Here is a 25,368-nt window from a genome sequence, read left to right on the forward strand (position 1 = left end):
TCTGAACTAAAAGCCAAGATCGTGCCCAATCTATTTATGCTTTAATCAGTGAGTCAGAGGGTAGCAAACCAGAGCTGATTGCAGATGCTAGCCACCAGTCAGTCACGCCCATGACTCATCCTTTGCGCAGAGAGATTTTTTGCTCTGACACAATTCATCTCCCCAAAATGTCTAGTATGGACGAGCTATGCTGTCATAGCTAGACCATCTGGCTGCTCCCTTGCCAGTCATTAGAAAACGGATCCAGAAGTCCTCCAATTCAGTCTGGGAGTAATTTAAAGCAACGCCCGGAGGAAGGAGAGTGAGAGTTTTTATAACAAATTAATTGCCTGCCATACAAGTTAACTGATGATCTTCAAAAGTTAAAGGGAGCAAAACAACTAACCATAAATAAAATTAAAAGACAAGAACAGAATGGGAGAAGATAGTCACAATAAATACAACAAAGCATTAATGTCCAAACTACAAACAGAAAAAAAAGAAAGAAAAGAAAACAAAATACAAACAGAAATCATACAAAGCAATAAGATGAACAACTCAGAAGAACATGGGAGAGACAGTAGGAGCCCCCCACCCAGGCACCAGCGATGAGGGAGAGGGGGCATTGTCTATAGAGGATTTTAAAATGGTAATAAAACCAACTACAGGCCAGTCTTCTTTTTATCATCATCATGCACAGCAATCCTGAATAGCATCAGTGGTAAAATTGCCCTCCCTGGCAGAGATGATCACTCTTGCTGTGTGCCCCATCCCCCATTTGTACCCCACTGGCGTGGAATAGGATGGGCAGTTCATAGAAGAAGAAATGCAAATGACTGAAACACATCAGGCCAATAAAAAGTAAAACAATGAGATGCTATCACTTTTGCTCATTAGACTGACAAAAATTTCAATATTGATAATATCAAATATTAGCAAGGATGAAGCAAACCAATAGTCATAACCTGTGGGTACAGTATTGGGTGTCTGTCTTTTTCTTGTCCATTTGGGAATTTTGGCGGTGTGCGTTACACTTTTTCTAATGTGCAAAAGTAAAAATTATTTAGCAAAGAGCGGACACATGGCTCTTGCCTGCCCGCATCCTTTCTTTGGAGGAAGCACTGTGTCCTGGATACATAGAGTCTAGATGGGGCCATCAATCACAGACCCTTAGCGCCCTCACCCATCCTAGCCTCCGGGGCAGCCTGAAGCAGTATCACACTCCATATGGTATTTAGTTCACAGACAGCAACAGCTCCAGGATTTCCACAGAGGAGGGGGTTCAATCTGCTGTAAGGAGGGGCGGGAGGCTATTTGACATGTCATGAAGTTGCATTTGCTTCATGCCAACCACACTGTTTTTTTTTTTTTTTTTTTTAATTTTTTTATTTATGGCTGTGTTGGGTCTTCGTTTCTGTGTGAGGGCTTTCTCTAGTTGCGGCAAGCGGGGGCCACTCTTCATCGCGCTGCACAGGCCTCTTACTGTCGCAGCCTCTCTTGTTGCGGAGCACAGGCTCCAGACGCGCAGGCTCAGCTATTGTGGCTCACGGGCCTAGTCGCTCCGCGGCATGTGGGATCTTCCCAGACCAAGGCTCGAACCCGTGTCCCCTGCATTGGCAGGCAGATTCTCAACCACTGCGCCTGGGAAGCCCAACCACACTGTTTTTACTCTTATGTTATCTTGGGGTTTGTGGGCACTGAAGCCCCTTGAATTCAGTGTGCCTAAGTTTACCCAGAAGGACCCAGTGGACTCTACCTCTTGGTTCTTTCTGCTGGAATTCTGTCTACCACGTGAAGAGAGTCTTTGTGCAGAACAGTGTCAAGAGGAAGGGAGTGGAGTTGCAAGATGAGAGAACGGACATAATCCTGATAACCATATTTGAGCCCCTGAATCCAGTTGGCCTTCACAGATCAAACGTTTCCCTTTTTGTTTAAGAGGGTGTGAGTCAGGTTGCTGCCCATCTGCATTCAGAGAGCCCTGGGAAAGAAGGATGAGGAGAAAGCTGAAATAATTGAAGTGCGGCACACCAAAAAGAAGAGTTTACAATGATAATCATTGAACTTACATCAAGATGTTTTAAAAATCTTATTTTTCTCTTTAATTTCTCAACATATCTTTAAAATCTATTTATTGCAAAAATACTGAATTAGTACGAGAATTCTTTCGTGTAACCTACCACCCAGGTCAAGAAATAAAACGTAGCCGAGCGTCCTAGAAGTTCCCTCACCTCCACACCTCCAGAGGCAGCAACCTTCCTTATGTACAGCAACAGGGATTTGTTTTACTTCTGTGTGTATATATGTGTATGTATGCTGTTGTTGTTGTTGTTTGGGTTTTTTACTTTATAAAAGTATTCTTCTGTGTCTGTCTTCTTCTGTTCGAAACAGAAGAAGATTCATCCATGTTACACATCCATGATTGTAGGAGTAGTTCATTCATTTTCATTGTCATACAGTAATCTATTATATGACTATTCCACAATTTATTTATCCATTCTAATGCTGGCTGACATTTAAATTGTTTCCAATTATTGGCTGCTACAAATAACTTTGCTGTGACATTTCCTAACTATATACTTAGGAGCGGAATTGTTGGGTTATATGGCATGTGCCTCTTCAGCTATAGGAGACACTACCAAATCGTTTTCCAAAGAGATTGTACCAATTATTTCAACAACCAGTGTATGAGAGCTGCCGTTGCTCCATGCCCTTCTCTTGGTACCATCAGGCAGTCTAATTTTAGCCATTTGGGTGTGTGTAACAGTATCTGATTGTCATTTTAATTTGCCTTTCCTGGATGACTAATGAGGTTGAACATTTTTCTTATAGTTACTGGCCAAGTGGATGGATATCCTCTTTTTTGACATGCATGATTTTTTCCCCCTTTTTTCCTATTAGGTCATCTGTCTTTTTCTTGTTCATTTGTGCCATTCTCATATTTCTGGAAAGAAATGCTTTATTAATAACTGTAATTGCAAATCAATTCTCCTGTTCTGTGGCTCTGTGAATTTTTATTCTTTTAATGATATATTTTGATAAACAGAATTTCTTGATTTTAATGTTGTTCAATTTATCAATATTTTACCTTTTGACAAATACATGTGTGTCTTCTTTAAGAAATCTTTGTCAACCCCAAAATAATGAAGATGTTCTCTCACATTATCTTACAGAAGCTCTGGTGTTTACCAGAATTGCCAGTCTACCCAGAATGAATTTTTGAATAAATATTGACATAGGGGGTCAGATCAATTTTTTTCTACATAGATAGGCCATTCATCAAGCACCACTTATTTAAGCAAAACATTTTTCTCCATTGCTTTAGTGCTATCTTAGTCATAAATTGAAAGTCCATATGTGGGTGGGTCTTTTTCTAGACTTCTGTTCCACTGATTGATTTGTTCATGCTGGCACAAACACCACATTGTTTTAATTACCGTAGCTTTATAATAAGTATTTATAGCTGATAATCTACGTCTTCCTACTTTGTTGTTCTTCAGGGTAGTATTGGCTATTCTTAGCCTTTTTATTTCCATGTGTAATTTAGAATCAGCTTATCAATTTACACACACACGTATATACACATACACACACAGGGATTTTTCATAGGGATTGGATTTAATCTATAAATCAATTTGGGGTGAATTTATATTTTTACAATATTGAGTTTTCCAGTCCATGAATGTGGTAAGTATCTCCATTTATTTCAGTTTTCTTTAAATATTTTCCAATAACAATTTATCATTTTGGGGGTGTTTTTGCTCATTTTTCATTAGGTTTAATTCTAGGTGTTTGGTGTTTTGTGATGATATTGAAAACGACATAGCCAAGTTTTACTTTCTAATTGTTTGTTGATTTTACATAGAAATATAATTTTTTTTTACATATTGACCTTGCAGCTAGCAACTTATCAAATTCATTAGCTAATTCTAATAGGCCATTTTTAGATGCTTTTGGATTTTCTGAGCACCCAATAATGTTATCTACAAATAATGTCATTTCTCACTTTCCACTCATTATACCTTTTATTCATTTTTCTTAAGTTATTGTACTGGTAAGGACCTCTGATAGAATTTGAATATGGCTGGTGATGGCAGTCTTCTTTCTTTAGTTTCTGATCTCAAGGGAACACATAATATTTCACTATTAAATAGGATGTTTGCTCTTATGACTTCTGTAGACATTTTCTATCAGATTAAGTATGATCCCTTCTATTTCAAGTTTGCTATGAATATTTATTGTAAATAGATATGAATTTTATAAAATGTTCTTTCTGTATCTGTTCAGACAATCATGATTTTTCTTGTTTTCTTCTGTTAATGTGATAGATTACAGTGACTGATTTTCAAATGTTAGGCTAAATTTACATTTTTGGAATAAATTGAACTCCGTCTTGAAGTAATATCCTTTTTACATTAGTAGATTTGGTTTGCTAATGTTTTGTTTAGGATGTTTGCATCTATGTTCATGAGAGAGATTGCTTTAACTTTCTCTTCTTATAATGTCCTTGTCATCATGAGTTGGGAAGTGCTCCTTATTTGTCTATTCTTAGGGAGAGTTTGTGTATGTTAAGTGTTCTTCTTTCTTTAAATATTAGAATTCTTGGGTTAAGTTATCCGGGTCTGGAGTTTTTTGGGAAAAGGATTTAAATTATGGATTTAATTTTCTTTAATAAATTTTCCCATTGTTTCTATCAGTTACTGAATGCCATATTTTCAAGAAATTAATCCATTGCACCTAAATATTCAAATTTATTGGCACAAATTATTCATGATATCCTCTTAAATTTTAAAAAAATTTTGTAATATCTGTAGTATTTTTCACTTGTGATAGTGGTAACTTATGCCTTCTCCCTGTCTTTTTTTTTTTTTTTTTTTTTTTTTAATTTTATTTTTGGTCCCTATGTCTTTTATAAGTCTTACAAGAGGGTTATCAATTATATTATTCACAGAACCAACTATTGGCTTTTGGTTTCATCTACTTTATCTTTTTTAATTGCACATTTTGTTTTGTTTCATTAATTTGTGTTAATTTCTTGATGTTTCATTTGCTGTTCTTTTTCTAACTTCTTGAGATAGATGTTTAGATTATTTTCTTCCTTTCTTCTTTTCTAACATATGAATTAAAGACTACTTAAGAATATCTTTAACTGCATTCCACAAGTTTTGATCTATTATATTGATTATCATTCAACGTATTTTCTAATTTTCACTAGTTTTTCTTTGACATATGTTTAAAGGTATATTGATTCATTTCTAAACAGAAAATTGTCTATCTTTTTTTAAGCTTTTAATTAATAGTTTAATACTGTTATGGTCATAAACCACATTCTGTAGGATTTAATTCATTTGAAATTTGTTGAAATTCTTTATAGCTCAGCGTAGGTCAATTTTGGTAAATGTTCTGTGTGTAGTTGTTGAGTGCAATGTTCTATATATTCGGTATACAACAGTTTGGTCAATTTTCTTTTTATTAATTAATTAATTTATTTATTTTTGGCTGCATTGGGTCTTCATTGCTGCACACAGGCTTTCTCTAGTTGTGGCGAGCAGGGGCTACTCTTCGTTGCAGTGCGCAGGCTTCTCATTGCGGTGGCTTCTCTTGTTGGGGAGCATGGGCTCTAGGCGTGCAGGCTTCAGTAGTTGTGGCACGCAGGCTCAGTAGTTGTGGCTTGCGGGCTGTAGAGCACAGGCTCAGTAGTTGTGGCACACAGGCTTAGTTGCTCCATGGCATATGGGATCTTCCCAGACCAAGGTTCAAACCCGTGTCCCCTGCATTGGCAGGCAGATTCTTAACCACTGTGCCACCAGGGAAGTCCCAGTTTGGTCAATTTTGTTAATCATGTTGTTCAAATCTTCTTTATCTTGGTTGACTGATTGATTGATTTTTGGTCACTGGTTCTATCAGTTACTTAGAGAGGTATATTAAAATCTCTTACTATAATTGCAGACTTTCATACTTCTCCATTTTGTTCTACCAAGCATTACCTTATACATCACCAGGTGTATATAAATTTACAACTGTGACATTCTTATGTTGGAATGACCATTTTATTATTATGAAATGTCCGTTTTTATCTTTATTAACACTTGTTGCCTTAAAGTCTACTTTATCTGATATAAGTACAGGTAAATGAGCTTCTTTTGGTTAATATTTACATGCTATGTCATTTTCCATCCTTTTACTTTCAACTTTCCTGGATTCTTATACTTTGCAACATGCACTTGTGTACAACATAGAGCTGGGTTTTGTTTTGATTTGTTTTTTTGTTTGTTTATTTTGTTTTATTCATTCTGACATTTTTTCTCTTTTAATTAGAATTTTTATTTATTTACATACAATAAGTGATATATATAAAATCAAACTCACCATCTTGCTATTTGTTTTAAATGCATTCCTTCTGCTTTATGTTTCTTTTTTCCCTTTCTTCTTGTGTCTTCCTTTAGACTACGAATTTTTCTTATTTTTATTATCCCATTTCTCCCTCTTTACCTGGCTATTTTTAATTATATAATATTGCATTATGTATTTAGTGGTTACCGTAGAGATTTTAGCATTCATCTCTGACTATTAAAGTCTAATAAATAGTATTAAATTTACCACCTTCTGGCCAAAGCAGGGCCTTAGTCCAGTTTAACTCCATCTAATCCTTTTCTGCCTTCCCCTGATTCATCTTTCAGTTTATGTTCTCTCTCTTCAACTATATCTAAGCCATTGTGAAATGAATCCATTGAAATCTTAATTTTAGATATTAATTTTCAAGTTTAGATATTCCATCTGATTTCTTATAGTTTCCAGTGCAATTTCTATCCCATCATTTCAATTCTTGAACATACTAATCACAATTATTTTAACTTCCATGCCTGATAATTGCAATATTCAAATCTCTTGAGTGTTTCCCCACTCAGTTTTCAGTAATTTTCCCTTGAGGTATACTAGATAATTTTTGTCTGAATGCAGGGCATTTTCTATTAAAAATTTTTGAGATAGTTTAAAGCTCTAGATTGTGTTATCTTCCTGAAGGGAGTTTATTTTTGCTTCCAACAGGCAGTTAACTTGGAGCAGATTATCTTATCCAATCAAAAATTGAAGTGATTTGAAGTTGGGCTTCTGACTTTTTAAAGAGTCTTCTATGTCCTATGGTATAGTAATTTGAGGGTCCCAACCTAAAACCTGAGCAGTGCCAAGACCCTAGATCATTGGCTGACCCTAAACACCAATTTTTCTCTTCATGACCCATAAAACTAATGGAAGTGTAGCTTAACTTCTCTGCCTCTCAGCCACAGCTTGGATATTTGCAAGTGCCTTGAGGGAGAAAACCAGTCCGAATGTCACTTCATTTCTTTTTTTTCTTTTTCTTACGGACCTTGTCCCTTCACATTTTTGCTGTCTGAGTAGCACTCCAGTGCCTTCACACAGGTATTCTATGCATTTTCTCCATCTTTGCTAGTTGTTCTTGGAGGGAAGGTTACCCTGCAACAAGTGATTCCACCCTCACCAGAAGCAGAATTCTCACCCAGCTTGTCTTTTGACCATCAACTTCATCATCTTGAGATTCTGGAAATTCATCACACTTCCTTTGAGCTCTAAAATTAAATGATTCCCTATGGCTTTCCTTAGAGTTTCTGTTTCTTTAAAGAACCAACTCTAAGGGATCTGTTTTTCGTTTCTGCTAATATTTTGACCTTTATTATTATCTAATATAATGAAAATATTAAAGATCAACCATAGTTGAAACCAGACAAGTTTTTTCCCACGTGCCAAAGCATCTGAGGCCACAACTGGTCCAGCAGGAAAGTGCCATGATAAGTTAATAATGTCTACCCTAGAGAGAAGTGGTGGCAGCATATTTGCCAGGCGTTTGTCAGACACAAAGGAGATGATCCACAAGTGGATTCATCTCTCTGAGAAGTTGCTTTGTATCCATTCAAATTTTAAAAAGACAGCTACTGCCTCTCTCTTCAAGGTGGACGAGGATTTGCTAGCATGGCAGGTATTCATCCCATAAACTGAGACCAGCAAAAACCAAATCCCAGTGGCTCATGGTTTCCCATCAAGTTGTATAAGAGTTTAAGTTTGAATTAGATAGGAAGAGGGGGCAAGCCAGCAACTGCAGAGTTTGACATAGAATACAGTTGTCTTAGTTCATTCAGGCAACTATAGCAAAATACCTTAGATTGAGTGGCTTAGAAACAATATAAATTTATTGCTCACAGTTCTGGAGGCTGGGAAGCCCAAGATCAAGGTGCCACCAGATTCAGTGTCTGGTGAGAGCCTGCTTCCTGGTTGATAGATGGCCATCTTCTCACTGTGTCCTCACCTGGTGGAAGGGGTGAGAAAGCTCTCTGGAGCCTCTTTTCCAAGGGCATTAATCCCATTCAAGAGGGCTCCACCCTTATGACCTAATCACCTCTCAAGGGCCCCACCTCTAAATACCATCACATTGGGGATTAGGATTTCAACAAAGGAACTTGGAGGGAACACAAACATTCAGTCCCTAACATTGCTTGAGACTCAGCTGTCAGAAAATGGAGGGTAATTATGGTGACCACATTTTCTATACCCCAAACAGAGGGAGGCACTGTCTGAGGAGGGCTAATGTTCTTATATTAGCAATAAGACAGAATGTTAGAAATTAGGACGGACCAGAAGCCAGCACATAGGTATAAAAAATATAATTCTGTCACTGGTTCAAGATGTTCTTGATTTTAACTAATGTGGTTCCAAGACAGGGCTTTAGAGAGTTGGCCACATTGATGAGATTTTCCAGAACAGAGTTACAGGAGGGAAGAGCCTCCCTGCAGCCTGGTCTCAGCCTCCAAGCTGCTCCCGGACCCTTCTACAGGGAACCAGAGAGCAGACTCCTAACCTGCTTATTTTAGACAGTGGCTTCGCTTCTTGTCTCCAGCCTCACAGATTCCAAAGGCCTTTACTATGAACCAGCCTGCGTGCAGGGACAGTCAGAAGCGGCTGCCACCGCGCCGATCATGGGTTTGTGCAGCTGCTTGCCCAAGGAGCTGCTTTGAGTTGACCATCTGGACCAAACCCACGGCCTCCGCGCTGGCTGCCGCCGACTCCGGCACAAAGAGAGCACGAGCGCCACCTACTGAGCACTGCAGACGTAGCCGGCGTCGCGGCTAGCCGGGTCGGCCCGTCACGCAGCCGGGGGCGTGAACCACCTTTATACAGAGGTTAAGGTGGCCTCGTCTTCTGCCGGCGTTAGTGATTGTTTACCACGGTTAGGCTGAAAAAGTCTCAAGAAAGTTTATTTTGCTCTGAACAAACGAAACTAAACTACAGTTGGGATCCAGGCTGTATTCCACTTAAGTGAGCCGTGGGCAAGCCAGCCAGGGCAGAGTTTGACATAGACCACAGTTATTAAGGACTCACCCTGAACCAGATGCTGGGTGAGGCACTAGGGACAGAAGGATGAATGATCTACATTAGACCAACAACAGAAAGATGATAAAGCTGTATCTGTACTCCTGACAAACCCACTCGAGGAACCCAGCCACAATTCACTCCACAGAGTATATCTCAAAGTATGGAGTTGGGGGGAATCCGGGTTTCCCATCTTTCCCTGTGTTCTATCCCCACTGTCACTAAGCTTAGATTAAGAAGTCATGATGACTTCTTTATTGTTTTGTTTTGGTTTGTTTTCTGAGTTACCAATTAACAAATAAAATATTTGGAATTTTGTTCTCAAAATAGCTGTTTTGCAGATGCCCTAACCATCCTCTTGGCCTGCCTTTCAGAAAATCTTGCCAGGAAAACTCTCAAAGTGCTAAATCCTTTCCTTGTATTCACAAACTCCTCTACATGTGCTAATAGCACATTTCTGACAGTGATTAGTAAAATACATTTTTAAGCGTTTTTAGTGCCTAATGACATCAGGAAATCTTACTTAAAATACAGACAGACAGACAGACATTAGGTTAGTTAGTAAATAAACACCCTATTAAGTCAAGACCCCAACACACAGTGATGCGGTCACACTTTTGCAGCTGGGCAGCAGAACCTGAACACCCCGGGGGGCCTCTTCCCTACAGAGAGATCCTGGTGTTTTAGCCATGAGGCACAGCCATCATCCAGGCATATTCTAATAAGCTGTACAGGTGAGCCTCCTCCTCTGGGAGGAGACCAGGTAAACGCAAATGATAGGAAATGGGCAAAGAAGTGCCCTGTTGGATGCAAGATACATAGACTTAAGGGAGAAATTAATATTCACAAACTAAAACTTCTTAAGCTACTAGTGTGAGAATTGTGTCTGAGGCCCTGCTAAAGTTTCTGGTATTTTACTATGATTTTACTTTTGAATACAGTCCAGGTGAGCAATAACTTGGGTGTTAGGTATTAAATATTTATGTTAGCTCATATTTTTACCCATAAAGATTCAATCATCATGTTTTCCATCCATCCCAACCCCCTTCTTTTTGCAAGGTTCTATGCAAAGTAGTTTTTTTTTTTAAATCATTATTTATTTATTTATTATGTATTTTTTGTCTGCGTTGGGTCTTCGTTGCTGTGCGCAGGCTTTCTCTGGTTGCTGTGAGCAGGGGCTACCCTCCATTGTGGTGTGTGGGCTTCTCATTGCGGTGGCTTCTCTTGTTGTGGAGCACGGGCTCTAGGTATGCGGACTTCAGTAGTTGTGGCACACAGACTCAGTAGTTGTGGCTTGCGGGCTCTAGAGTGCAGGCTCAGTAGTTGCGGCACACGGGCTTAGTTGCTCCGCGGCATGTGGGATCTTCCCGGACCAGGGCTTGAACCTGTGTCCCCTGTGTTGGCAGGAGGATTCTCAACCACTGCACCACCAGGGAAGCCCTGCAAAGTAGTTTTGAAAATGTTTCCATCCGATCATTTTGACTGCTGACCTGATAAAATTTCTTATACGCCTTATTCCTTAATTTCTACAAGTCAGTTTAGACAGGGCACTTACAGCAACTATCAGCTACTACAAATCCACAGTTAGCCATTAGGTGATCTGCTGGGAGGACAGGCATACACCACTCTGGACTTCTCTCAGAACCTGCCACAAAACTCCAAGGTTGCTCTGGCCCTCGTTCTTTCCAGAATACCTGCACTGGCCTGAGGATTGGCCTTATGCTTCTCTAGTCTCTTTTTGAGGAGTACCGACTGGTAGGTACTGGGCAGGACCCAGAGGCTTAGGCTCAGCCTTCATTCATCCTCCTTCCCTTCCTTCCTCTCCCTCCTGCTCCATCCCTCAAGGTCAGCAAGAAACTATGAACTGTCACCTGACCGAGTCAAAAATGCTCAAGACTTGGAGACAGCCTTGGTGAAAACAAACAGAAAATGAAACAAAACAAAACAAAATAACCATGCATGCTTATACAGGAAGGAAACTTAATACTCCAATTCAGCCCCTTACTCAGAGCTTCAGTGCCCTCCATACTCCCTGCCCAAAAGTTGTCATCGCATTAAACATCTCCAGCGATGGGAACTTATAACCCCAGAGCAGCTCATTCAGTGTTTAGATGAGTCTTCCTTATATCAGCCAGAATATGACATAATAATACTAGTTAACTTGTTAGATATTCAATTTTGTACATATAATATTTTTTATTCTCCTCAATAATGCAGTGAGGAAGATACTAATATGATCCTATTCTACAGATGAGAGAAATGGAGCTTAAAGAGGTTACATAACCTGCCCAAATTCATCCAAAAAGGAAGATTCAGTGCAGGATTTGAACACAGGCTGTCTGACCCCAGAACCCCTCTAAATTATTGAGTTTGCATAGCATAATGATTCCTGCTTCCTCTAAACGTCCACTAATTTTGTCTTTGGTTTACCCCTTGGGCCATGAGGGCATCTCCTTCCTCTTCCTCGTGTTAGCCTTGACATTCAGCATAGAGGAGGTACTGTCCCTTCTCCTAGCTAATTACCCAGGTCCTTCAACGTGACTCGTAGGGCATGATTTTCATTTCTCTCATTTTCCAGGCCCTCTAATCTAAAATGCTCTATTTGGTCTATGTCCCTCTGAAATGTGTTACTCAGATCCAGCATAACCACATCCTTGATGTGGTAGGACCAGTGAATGATAGAAAGACATGACCACTGCCTGCGCTCTAGACTAGCACCATCCAACACAACTTTCTGCAATGATGGAAATGTTCTACAGCTGCACTGTCTCACTTAGTAACTACCAGCCTCCCTGGGCTAGTAGGTGCTTGAAATGTGGTTACTGAAACCAAAGAACTAAAATTTGTGTTTTATTTTATTTAACTAATTTTATTTTACATAGCCCGGTTTGGTAAATGGATACCTTGTGGAGAGTGCAGTTCTAGATTCCACATTTCTGCATCACATCCTAATCCATGTTGAATCAAATGTTCCCAATAAGTATGTCATCCCCATCATAACATATAGCTGGCTTTTGGGACCTCTGCGCATATTTTACATTTATTTTTGACAACTGTCTCCTCATGATCATGCCAGTTGTCAGCTTAAAGAAAAACACACAACATAAGAGTTGTAAGTTTAAGTTTTATTCTGGGTCTTGCTGAGGAGTATAGCCCAGGAGACAGCTTTTCAGTAGCTCTGAGGGAACTGCTCTGAAGAGGCGAGAGAGAAGCCAGTTTATATATGATTTTTGGCAAGGGAATACGTGTAGTCAAGCATACGTCTTGGTAAAAGGCTACTGCTAATCCCAAAGAACCAATACCTCAAGTTAATGATTTTAGTGCTTTTCTATGTATGGGAAGATGCAGGGATGTGGGGTCATTAAAATTCCTCCTGAGATATGCATCTAACTGTCTAAGGGGCCTGCTTGTCCAAAGCACAGAGGGCCTCAACCTGTTATCATCTTAACTTCTTCTCAGGGTGCCTTGTCAGTCAGCAACTGCAGCTGGTTATGACTTAACCCTTGCAGAACTGGGTGCTGAGTAATGCAGATGGAGTCAATGTTGCTAACCAGCTGACCTTAAAATAGGGAAATTATTCTGAATTATTGGGTGGGCCCAATGTACTCACAAAGGTCCTTAAAAGTGGAAGAGGGAGGTAGAAAATGATGTTGGAGTGACGCAATATTAGGAGGACTCAACTCACCATTGTGGACTTTGAAAATGGAGGGAGGGGGCCATGAGCCAAGGAATGTGGACAGCCTCTAGAAGCTGGAGGAGCAAAGAAACAGATTCTCCTCTGGAGCCCGCAGAAAAGAATGCAGCCCAGCCAACACCTTGATTTTAGCCCAGCGAAACCTGTGTCAGGCTTCAGACCTACAGAACTGTAAGATAATAAATTTATGTTGTTTGAAGATGCTAAGTTTGTGGTCATTTGTTGTATCAGTGATGGAAAACTAATACAAGCGGAAACACATTGGTAAGTTAGAGAAATAGCAAGGAAATATCACTGAAACAAAGTAAACAAGGGAAGGAGTGGTAACATATGCACTAGAGAAGTAATTGGGGGCCAGACCATGTAGTTTCTTGTTGGCCAGTCTAAGAATTTTGACTTTTACTCTAAGAGAAAGGCGGAAGCATTACACAGTTTCAAGTGGGACTGTTATGCTGCAGATTCACTGAGAGGGCAAAAGGCAGAAGCAGTAAGAGGGACAGGAGGGCTACTGCAATGAGCTGAGCAAGAGACGATGACTTTGTCTCTTGACAGTGACATTGACAATGACCAAGCAGCAGCACTGGGCTGTGTGAAGTGTTTGGATTCTAAACATATTTCAGTGGCTGAGTTGACAGGACTTTCTAAAATATTGGATATAGAATATGAAAAAGAAGAGTCTAGCATGATCCCAAGGATCTTGGTCTAAGCAATTGGAGTTGCCAGTAACTAAAACGGGGAGGGATATGGGAGGAGCAGTTTTGGAGGGAAAGATCAGAAACTCGGTATGGGACATGTGAAGCCTGAAATGTCTAATAGACATTCTGCTAGATTGTATTGCTCGACATCATCCTCTCCCTTTCAGTTGATGGAGTATACTTCCCTATTTTATGGACTTTGGTCTTGGCCATCAAAAATCCCCACCTACCCTTTCATTCCTGCTCTCTGCTACAAGAGAATAGCCCAGACCAGACAGAGGTGGGGTCTTCAGACTGGTACCTAGAATGAGAAGACAGAGAAGATCCATCTATGGAACAAGGGAAAAATCTGAACCCAATCTATAGCTTGGAGCTGAGATGCAGCTGAACTACAAACCCATGAGCAAGAAAAAATGTGTGTCAGTGTAAAAGCCACTGAAATGCGGGGTTCATTTGTTTTTGAACTAATGCAGCCTAGAGTTTAGGGAAGAAGTCTAGGCTAGATATGTAATGTAGGTATCCTCACTATGTGGTTAGCATTTAAAGTCAGGAGACAGGAAGAGACCATGAGTATAGATAGAACAAAGAAGAGGGTCGAAGAGTGACCACTGGGTACTTCACGGTTAAGTGAGTGGGGAGATGAAAAGAGCCAGGTGGGGAGGGATTGAGAGGAAGCTAGCCAGTAAGGTAAAAGGAAAAACTGGAACCTGTGGCATGGTGCCCTGGCAAAGGGAGTGATCACTGTATTAAATGCTCATAATTTAAGTACAGTGAGGACTGAGAAATGACCACTAGCTTTAACATATGGAGGTCACTGATGAACTTCGCAATAGTCTTAATGGAGTGATTAAATGAAAACATTACTCTTTGTGATCCTGGTCACCTATTTATTCATTCATTCAATAACTACTCAGAGCACCTATTCTGTGACAAAGCACTATTCTAGACATTTGGCATATACCAGTGAAACAGACACCCACACCCACCCCAGAAAAATACATGCCCTTAAGGGGCTTAGATTTTATTAGAGAGAGACACACACAATAAACAATAAGCACAATAAATGAGACAGAAGGTGATGACTGCTATTAAAAAATAGTGCAGGAAAAGGGAAATCAGGGATGCCAGAGGACTGCTGTTTAAATAGGGTGGTCACCTTCGTAAAGGTGACATTTGATTAATAGCTGTAAAGAGCTTTCTGAGCTAAAACTATACTCCAAGATTTTATTTCCCTCAATGTCCTTAGTTTACATCCCTCAGCTGACATTAAATAATCAAGTATGTCTACAAGACCTGTGACTTTAGAGGAGTCCCCAAATGTTAATTAGTTGAATAAATAAACCAGGAGTTAAAAACCAGGATTCAGCCTCCACTTATTTCAGTTACTCAGAATAATCCAGTTAGTACTGTGATCTATCAGAACCACTCAACAAAGAAAACTCATCTTGGATTAAGTCTGATGAAGGTTCATAAGATATCATCAACTCAAAAAAAAAAAGCCATTAATAATAGATTATTAAAAACTGAATTACGGGGACTTCCCTGGTGGCGCAGTGGTTAAGAATCCACCTGCTGATGCAAGGGACACGGGTTGGAGCCCTGGTCCGGGAGGATCCCATATGTCGCAAAGCAACTAAGCCTGTGTGCCACAACTACTGAAGCCCGGGTGCCTAGAGCCCGTGCTCCACAGCAAGAGAAGCCACTGCAATGAGAAGCCCGCACACAGCAACGAAGAGTAGCCCCCGCTCTCAACTAGAGAAAGCCCGCGCGCAGCAACGAAGACCCAACGCAGCCAAAAATAAATTAATTAATTAATTAAAAATTAAAAAAAAAAAACTGAATTACCTGTACGTTTAGCTACTCATAGAAGAGGCTTAGTTAAGCAGACATGCTAAATAAGAACACCAGCATTAGGATCACATGACGTAGACCTGAAATTAACCTTGGTGTTTCATACGAGGCAGGCAAGGGCCAACAGCCAGTTTCCATTCTGTCTCAGGAACATGCCCTGTGATTGCTCATTCAAGACTGTTGATGTCTGAACCACACACACTCCATGGGGCTCCTGGGTACACCTCTCTCCTAGGAGAACCAAAAATGCATAATAAGTAACAGAATCATTTCACACACGGTTTCCAATCTTAAATTCTTTATTGAAATATATGATCCAGTGCTAGGGGCCAATCATCGGGAACCTGTACATTAAGGTTTTTCATGGTGGAGAGGAAAGAGTTGTGATGAAAAAGTCTAGTCCAGCAAGGTCCAACAGAACTTTCTCCAATGAGGCAAAAGTTTTATAATTGGCCCAGCCCAGTATGATAGCCACTAGCCACACATGGCTATGGAGAACTTAAAATAGTGTAACTTGGGAAGAGGATTTTTATTTTAAATATTTTAAAATTTAATTAGAATGGCCACTTGTGGCTCTTGGCCACTGGACAGCATGGGACGGCTCTGAAGCCCTCGATTCTAAGTGACGCTTGTATCTGTTTCCCTTTCTATAGTAGGCGGATTGACAAAGAGGATTTTTAAGGTGCCTTCTATTTCTGACATTCTCTAATTCTGATTTTTTAATCTTAACTACTTAAATAATCATAAACATGATCACCTTTCTTCTAAATATGTGAGAGATGAAGTGACTTTTTACCAATGCCCCAGAATAAATGTCAGTTCTTATGACCTAGGTATTTCTTTCCTTTTAATATTTTGATATTTGATTTTCTAAAAGGAATCCCCAAAGGAGCAGGTGTCAAAAACACAAAACCAGGGAACACAGGATAATGTATGCTATGGTATAACATGTGAAAAGAAAAACTCTTTGAATTCTCCCACAACTAGCTCTTCCGTGTCTCTGGCATGCAGAGCTGCTAGTACATTCAACTGTTCATTTAGCTGATGGGTAAGGCTCTGTCCTGGGCATTATGAATACCAGATGTTGAAAACATAGACCCGGCCCTCAGGGCATAATCAGAGTGGTATCTGCTGGAACCCTATCACATGGTTTCCAGAGCACAACAGTCTAGCACCACCTCTGTACCCCACATCTGGGCAACTTCATAACAATGAGAGCATCCTTGCTAAATGCTGACCCTGCAATCCTATAAAGCTCTGTTTTCATCTGGCTCTGCCCTCCCCGCTCCTGCACCCCCTGACGGCTGCAGAGACAGTATTGTTTTTGAAGAGTTGAAAGCTTACTTCCTTGGCCCACATTAGAAATCTGACCCGGAAGTGTATACTTTCAAAATGAGCACATCTCCACAAGCAGACCATTTACTTCAAGACATTTCTGATTTCCTTTCTTTGGGGTTTAATGATAAATTTTGAAATCTTTACATTCATAATTAGTATCTTGTTAATTAAAATTATATGTAAACCAAGAAAACTAGTAGTACCAAAGTACTTGTTCCAATCTCAAAATAGAAGTTCTAAAAGAAAAAACTTCAACTTGACTATCTTAAACATCATTCTTCTTAGATAAAATCATCTCTTTTGAATTTTAGCAATTTTGAATACACTTTCTTCCATAGCTTAGGGATTTGCTAGAGATATTTTCTTAAAACTTTCAACTAATGCAAATCCAAATATGCACATCAGCTTTAAGAGAAATCATAAACTTTTTAGCAACAGAAACAATATGCCTGTCACCTCTTTGCAATGTTTTTACCCCAAAAGCTATAATAAAACATTAGTACTTCTTACACTAAGCATCATATAAATGCTTAATGTTAAAATCCCAATTTCAAAAGAGTAAGAACCAGAGCCTATATCCTGCCTACACAGACACCAGATTAAAGACATCTGGAAAATGACTGCGATTCCAACACAATTCTTCAAAAAGCTCTTGCTTCCCTGCACACAAAGTGCTACATATGCATTAATAAACCTGACAAAAATGTAAATGAGAGACATGCCAGGAGTGAAATTTCTCTTTCAGAATTTTTTCAATCTAATAAAATTCTTCTTAATTGAAAAGTGCAAACCTTGTAAGTCAAACGCTTTGTTAGAACTTCATTATTTTAAAAAGGATCTACATTTACAGTTTCATTTTGGTGTTAGGGTAATCACAGATGAACACAGTAATTTTGAACAAGATGTATTTTAGTTTTACATACCTCGAGGAGTCTTGTCACCTCTCACGGAATGCCACCATTTCAAAAGTAGAATTCAGCAGAGTTTTTAAAAGATGTTCACAGCTATTGAAGGTGATCAGCCTTCTGAACAAATAATCATGACTCCTTTTGGCTCCTACTCCTGCACATAGTATGTGCTCAATAAATGCTGAATTGACTAGCATTTAGTGTGTCAAGCATGACATGTGAAAGATTTATTTTAGTGAGAAAGTCACAGATGTTTAACACCAAAAATTAAAGGCAGGGATAGATGCTTTTTTTTTTTGGCCCGCGGCATCTGAGATAATAGTTCCCTGACCAGGGATCAAACCTGCACCCCTGAAGTGGAAGCACGGAGTCTTAACCACTGGACCACCAGAAAAGTCCCAGATGCTATTTTTTTTTTTAACGTCTTTATTGGAGTATAATTGCTTTACAATGGTGTGTTAGTTTCTACTTTATAACAAAGTGAATCAGCTATACATATACACATATCCCCATATCTCCTCCCTCTTGCGTCTCCCACCCACCCCTCTGGGTGGACACAAAGCACTGAGCTGATCTCCATGTGCTATGCAGCTGCTTCCCACTAGCTATCTATTTTACATTTGGTAGTGTACATATGTCCATGCCACTCTCTCACTTCGTCCCAGCTTACCCTTCCCCCTCCCCGTGTCCTCAAGTCCATTCTCTACATCTGTGTCTTTATTCCTGTCCTGCCCCTAGGTTCTTCATGACCTTTTTTTTTTTTTGGTTCCATATATATGTGTTAGCATACGGTATTTGTTTTTCTCTTTCTGACTTACTTCACTCTGTATGACAGACTCTAGGTCCATCCACCTCACTACAAATAATGCAATTTTGTTTCTTTTTATGGCTGAGTAATATTCCATTGTATATGTGTGCCACATCTTCTTCATCCATTCATCTGTCGATGGACACTTAGGTTGCTTCCATGTCCTGGCTATTGTAAATAGAGCTGCAATGAACATTGTGGTACATGACTCTTTTTGAATGATGGTCTTCTCAGGGTATACGCCCAGTAGTGGGATTGCTGGGTCATATGGTAGTTCTATTTTTAGTTTTTTAAGGAACCCCCATACTGTTCTCCGTAGTGGCTGTATCATTTACATTCCCACCAACAGTGCAGGAAGGTTCCCTTTTCTCCACACCCTCTCCAGCATTTATTGTTTGTAGATTTTTTGATGATGGCCATACTGACTGGTGTGAGGTGATACCTCATTGTAGTTTTGATTTGCATTTCTCTAATGATTAGTGATGTTGAGTATTCTTTCATGTGTTTGTTGGCAATCTGTATATCTTCTTTGGAGAAATGTCTCTTTAGGTTTTCTGCCCATTTTTGGATCGGGTTGTTTGTTTTTTTGATATTGAGCTGCCTGAACTGCTTGTAAATTTTGGAGATTAATCCCTTGTCAGTTGCTTCATTTGCAAATATTTTCGCCCATTCTGAGGGTTGTCTTTTCATCTTGTTTATGGTTTCCTTTGCTGTGCAAAAGCTTTTAAGTTTCATTAGGTCCCATTTGTTTATTTTTGTGTTTATTTCCATTTCTCTAGGAGGTGGGTCAAAAAGGATCTTGCTGTGATTTATGTCAGTGTTCTGCCTATGTTTTCCTATAAGAGTTTTATAGTGTCTGGCCTTACATTTAGGTCTTTAATACATTTTGAGTTTATTTTTGTGTATGGTGTTAGGGAGTGTTCTAATTTCATTTTTTTTTAAAGTAGAAGCAAATGGAGTCATTACTGACTTGCTCACTTTAATAACCTCTTGTGTCTATTTCTCATTAAAGAGTTTATAAATTCATGAAGCTATTAATTCATTAAACCTCACTCTAAGAATGTTAGAAAGTTGGTATTTACGTTTTCCTGTTGTAACAGAAAGCACAATTCGAAAGGTTAAATGATGTGCCTGAGTGTGTAAGAGGCACAGTTTAAACCCAGGCTTCCTGCCTCCGAAGCCACGTCACTGGCCCTGGTTGGCTAAGTGAGTTCAGATGCCTGTCAGGGTTTAACGACCCTGCAGCTTTTCAGCAGGTGCACTGCAACTTTGATCCCTCAAGCTGGATCGGGCCAGTAGAGGCAAACACCAATACCGAAGGGCATCGTCCTGGCCAGCACAGGGTGACCATGATCTGTTTTCGTCACATTCCAAGTGTTAGCATTTGCAAGTGATGTTCACTGCACCAAGTCTGGAGTGTGGATGCCAGCCTCCATGGGCATACTTCAGATGAAAAATACAATCCCTATAGCACAACTGGTAGGCCAGTTTGTTTTCACCAGGAAGGGGAAAAAATGGATCATTTTCCAGCCCAAGAAAGCGTAGGTCTTAGTTTGAAGCTACACCCAAGTGGGAAAAACCAAACGTGGCTTTCATAAAATTTCTAACCCACCTTATTAAATCAGATTTCATCTGTTTATTAGTCCCACAACCTCCTCACTCCCTTCGCGGCTCACTGATGCCTGGTTTTAGCTCGCTTCACACACCCACTGATTTCAGCTGTGTGAAGGAATACCGACACTTCAAAAGTAGAATTCAGCAAATGTTTTTAAAAGATGTTCACAGCTATTGAAGATGATCTGCCTTCTGAACAAGTAAGGCTGCTCTCAAAAGAAGCTCTTTTATGAGTCTGACATAAAGTGTGCAATTCCTCCCCTGGTATTAGAGAACTCTCTAGATTTTCAGGAGCCCCTTAGGAAGAAGCCTCCTGGGAAGCGTCCTGAAATTATCAACTTGTTGGCGATGTGCGCGACCTTCAGCCCTACTTGCCAATGTGTGTGTTGTTGAGCCACTTTCCTCATCTGTAAAATAAACGGGTTGAGTCAATCTCTAAGGTCCTTCCTGCCCTAATATTATAAAGATGTTTTCTGAAATAACATACATGATCAAAATTAGGCACATTTTTAGCACTTACTACATGCCAGGATAAGTGCTAAGGACCTTATTGCACTAAGCACTTTATTTACATTACTTCACTTAAACCTTAATAATACCCCTATCCCCAGGCAGAGACTCTTAATATTTACAGCTGAGGAAAGTCAGCATTAGCATGCTTGAGCAGTAGAATCTTCCTCAACCAACTTTTCCTTAGCCCATCCAGCAAATGCACTGACTCCAATTCATTTTGTAAAACTGCACTGTGATGAATGCTTTCAGTAGCTGATAGCTGGTAGCTTCTATTAGGCAGGGTCTGCATACAGTTTCCCCCTGCAAAGCTGTGTGCTTACCAAAAGTTAGTCATGTTTGTTCCCAAACTTGTTTATGCCAGTTATACTTGGCACTGCAATAATGTAATTTAATAAAAATAGTACATAAACCACTGACATATAATTATATAAAGAAAATACTATTTCAGTAACTCAGTAGGATGCTTTGGAATGATAGGACAAATCATATACACACAAAAACATTGTTGAGTTAAACATAGGAGATAATACAGTAAAAGATTAGGGGACAGAAATCCCCAAAGTCTAGAGAGTTGGTAAATTTACATTGTTTCTCATATGTCTTTAAGTTCTTATTCCATTTTGAAGAGAACGAGATGGGAGGTTTCTTGGATAATGCATCACAAAAGGAGATTTTGCAAGAAAGGCAGCATGGCCCTACAAGTGCAGGAATCACACATGAAAACTAACAAAAGAACCAAATCTGTCCAATGAATGCGTATTCCTGATTTAAATAAAATGTTTATGGTACATAAGTCATTGGGGGTGGGACTTCTTTATGGAGGGGTATAATTAATGTAATAAGCTCCACATATTTAAAGTATACAGTAAGTTTTGACATATATATAAGAAACCATCATCATAATCAAAATTATGAACACATTTTTCACCCCCCAAATTTCCTCATGCCCCTTTGTAATCATTTTCTCTACCCCCCGCCCCCATTAATATTCCTCTGCCCATCCCCAGGCAAAATTGATCTGCCAATACAGGTTCATTTGCCTTTCCTAAAGTTCCACATAAATGAAATCATGTAGTATATACTTCCCACCCCCATCCTGGCTTCTTCCTCTTTAGTGTAATTATTTTGTGACTCATACCTGTTGCAATGTATCGATAGTTTGTTCCCTTTTATTGCTGAGTAGTATTCTACAGTATAGATATCCCATATTTTGTTCATCCATTCTCCTGTTGATAGACATTTGTGTTGTTTCTGTTTGGGGCTATTGCAAATAAAGCTGCCAGAAACATTCATAAACAAGTCTTTTTGTGGACATGCTTTCATTTCTCTTGGGTAAATACAGAGAAGAGGAATAGCTGGGACACAAAATAGGTATATGTTTAACTTTTTAAGAAACTGCCAAACTGTTTTCCATCAGCAGTGTATGAGTGTTTCTTACTTTGCTTACATCTTTGCCAGCAATTGGTATTCTTTTTTTTAAGTCATTCCAATGGGTGTATAGTGGTATTTCATTGTGGTTTTAACTTTCATTTCCCTAATAACTAATGATGTTGAGTACCTTATCATGCGTTTGTCACCTTCATTTTTTTGGCAAAGTGTTCAAATATGTTGCACTTTTTAAAAAATGGGTCATTTGTTTTGTTACTACATTTTGGGAGTTTTTCATTATTTTCTGGATACAAGTCCTTTTCTTCCAGTCTGTGGCTTGTCTTTTTATTTTCCTAACAATGTCTTTGGAGAAGCTCTTAATTTTAATAAAATTCAATTTATCCATTTTTTTAGATTTTACATTTAGATCTATGATCCACTTTTAGTTAATTTTTTTTTAATAAGGTATGAGTATGGATCCAGGTTTGGTTGTTTTGTTTTTCACATATGGTTATCAAATTTTCCAGCTCCATTTGTTACATTATTCTCTCTTCACCGAATTCTTTTTACACCTCTGTCAAAAATTAACCCATATATGTAAGTGTGGTTTACTTCTGGACTCTATCCTTCCATTGATCAACTTGTCTATGTCTGTGCCAACTGGAGGAATCTACTCTTTTTAACTTTTTTTTTTAAGTTTTTTTTTTGATGTGGACCATCTTTAAAGTCTTTATTGAATTTGTTACAATATTGCTTCTGTTTTATGTTTTGGTTTTTTTGGCCCCAAGGCACGTGGGATCTTAGCTCCCCGACCAGTGATCAAACCCGCACCCCCTGCATTGGAAGGCGAAGTCTTAACCACTGGATTGCCAGGGAAGTCCCTAACTAACTTTTTTGATTTACCGACCAACTCATGTCTAGGTTTGTCAGGTGGCTTTTTATCGTATTCCAATGGTTAAGAAACTTGATGCAACAGGAGAGGCAGGAGAAAGGACAAGATAGGAAAGAGAGATGGGCAGGTACAAAAAAGATAAAACAGATATCACAACAGGTAAAAGGAAAATGATTAGGAAAAGCAGACACTTTTAAAAAATGGCTTTTCCCCAACTCTGCCATCACCAAAGACCACCCCCACCTAATATAACTCTATCTTGTTTTGAAAGGTTATGTCTGTAAAATAAACAACATTTATTAGGTATTAATTCATTTATGTTCTCATATATTATTCATCAAAGGCATATACTACTGCCAGTGTTTCTGAGCAGTATGAGATAACCAAGGTTGCTACAACTCCTGCCAAAAATAAACTGACCTTTTAGATATTCTGTGCAGCCTTGTGGCAGGCAACGTTCTGATCTCCGTTAAGCTTTTTGAATTATTCACAATAGCCCCCGGGACTGCCACCATCTCACTCTCAGCCCAAACTACTTTCTTCTTAGAGCCATGAGGCTCTGGAGCTTCAGACAAACCCTAGCCTAGGGGCTTCCCCTGGCTTTACTTTCTTCATCAACCACTTGCTGTGTCATCAGAGTTTCAGAAAAATATGTGATTCGTTAATGTGATGCAAATAACAAGAAAGTGTAAGGCACTGATTGCCAACCCATGGTTTTGCAATAACTAGGAATATCTCTAGTTATTATCTCAAGAGATAACCCCTACACCATGAAAAATTTTAATTGTCTCAGACATGTAACCAGCACTACAAATAAACAGTGACCAGGTTTAGCAACTCAAAGTCTGAAATACAAGAGCTTCAGACAGAAGAGTACTGAAGAGAAACTCAAAGTGAAACACACCAAGGGCAACTGTTTGAAAAGTTTGAAAAGGAAAACCCTGCCCCAATTGGGTAGACCAAAGCTGTCAGATCCGACCGCCTGACGGGGTTGAATCCAGAAACATCTCAAAGTCAGATCCCAAAGTGAATAGAATGATGGATTCTTAGTGTAGACTGTTAAAATGTCACCTTACACTCAGACGCAGTTCTCCTCAAGCAATGATTGATCTTAACAAAAGGGAACAGAAGTCAACAAATGAATGCACAAAAAATGAGGTAAAAGACACAACTATTGATTTCAAATATTATTTCTCCTTTTTAGAAGTTAGAAGTGTTCCCATCTGTTTTCTTCTTTCTAAAAACAGGGGATGATTTCAAATGTGCTCGTCACCCTCATGCAAGGGTCTCAGCAAAGCCTCTCAGAATTACTTCCACCTGGGCTGCTGAAGCAAGGGCTACTGTACCTTTCACATCCAGCGCCTTGTAAAAACAAACCCAAAGTTCTCAACCAAAAACAAAGTACCCACCAACTGATGTCATTTTGAGGACTAGGAGAAGGAATCCAGACTTAATGCCCAGTCAGCCGTGAACTACACGGACTTATTTATGTAGATTTAAGTTCTCTGGGCCTCAGTTTAACTCTAAAATGAGTACAATAGTCAATACGATTTAAACACACAAATGAATGTAACAAAACAGAGAACAAACTAGGGGTTACCAGCGGGGAGAGGGAGGGGGGCGGGGCAAGATGGGGGAAGGGCTTAAGAGGTGCAAACTACTATGTATAAAATATATAAACTACAAGGATATATGGTATAGCACACGGAATACAGCCAATATTTTACAATAATTTTAAATGGAGTATAATCTATAAAAATATAGAATCACTATGTTGCACACCTGAAACTAATATAATGCTATAAATCAACTATACTTCAATTAAAAAAACATATATAAACATACACACACACACACACACACACACAATGTGAATACGACAAAAACCACAGTCCCTGCTCTAAATTCTGGTATCTCTAATTCTATGACTTTATGGCTATGAGTTTTCTATAATACTTTGAGGCTTGTGAGGAATGCAATTAGATAGTTCCAAACTTGACTTTAAGATATGATCTAAACTTTCAAACAAGTGTATCAGAACCACTTGGCATGGTGTCCATCACCAGGAAACAGTGCTATAAGGGCAGATTCCATTTGGACACTGACAAATGTAATCAGTGTTTTTACTGAACACCATGAGACAAAGTACTTTGCTTATTTTTACAATGTTTTTGCTGTCCCTGAGGCTTAGCAATACCAAATCGAGCTTATATAAAGTGATTATCACAATGCTAAAGGCTGCCATTAGAAGAAAAGTATTCTTTAAAAATACATTATTTCTAGTACATCTATACAACACTTTACTATCTTCAAAGATATTTCACATTCAG

The 25,368-nt window shown here is 39.2% G+C and overlaps 1 long non-coding RNA gene across 1 annotated transcript; it reads right to left on the minus strand.

Moving 5' to 3' along the window:
* Positions 1–1,743: 1,743 nt before the first annotated feature.
* On the minus strand, positions 1,744–16,029 carry LOC130704762 (uncharacterized). Its single transcript, XR_009005234.1, has 3 exons — positions 15,689–16,029; positions 8,191–8,296; positions 1,744–1,957 (listed from the first exon to the last, which is right to left on the minus strand). It is a non-coding gene; the product is annotated as an uncharacterized LOC130704762 (long non-coding RNA).
* Positions 16,030–25,368: the final 9,339 nt, after the last annotated feature.

The sequence above is a fragment of the Balaenoptera acutorostrata genome, chromosome 14, assembly GCF_949987535.1.
Source record: "Balaenoptera acutorostrata chromosome 14, mBalAcu1.1, whole genome shotgun sequence".
Lineage (NCBI taxonomy): Eukaryota > Metazoa > Chordata > Mammalia > Artiodactyla > Balaenopteridae > Balaenoptera > Balaenoptera acutorostrata.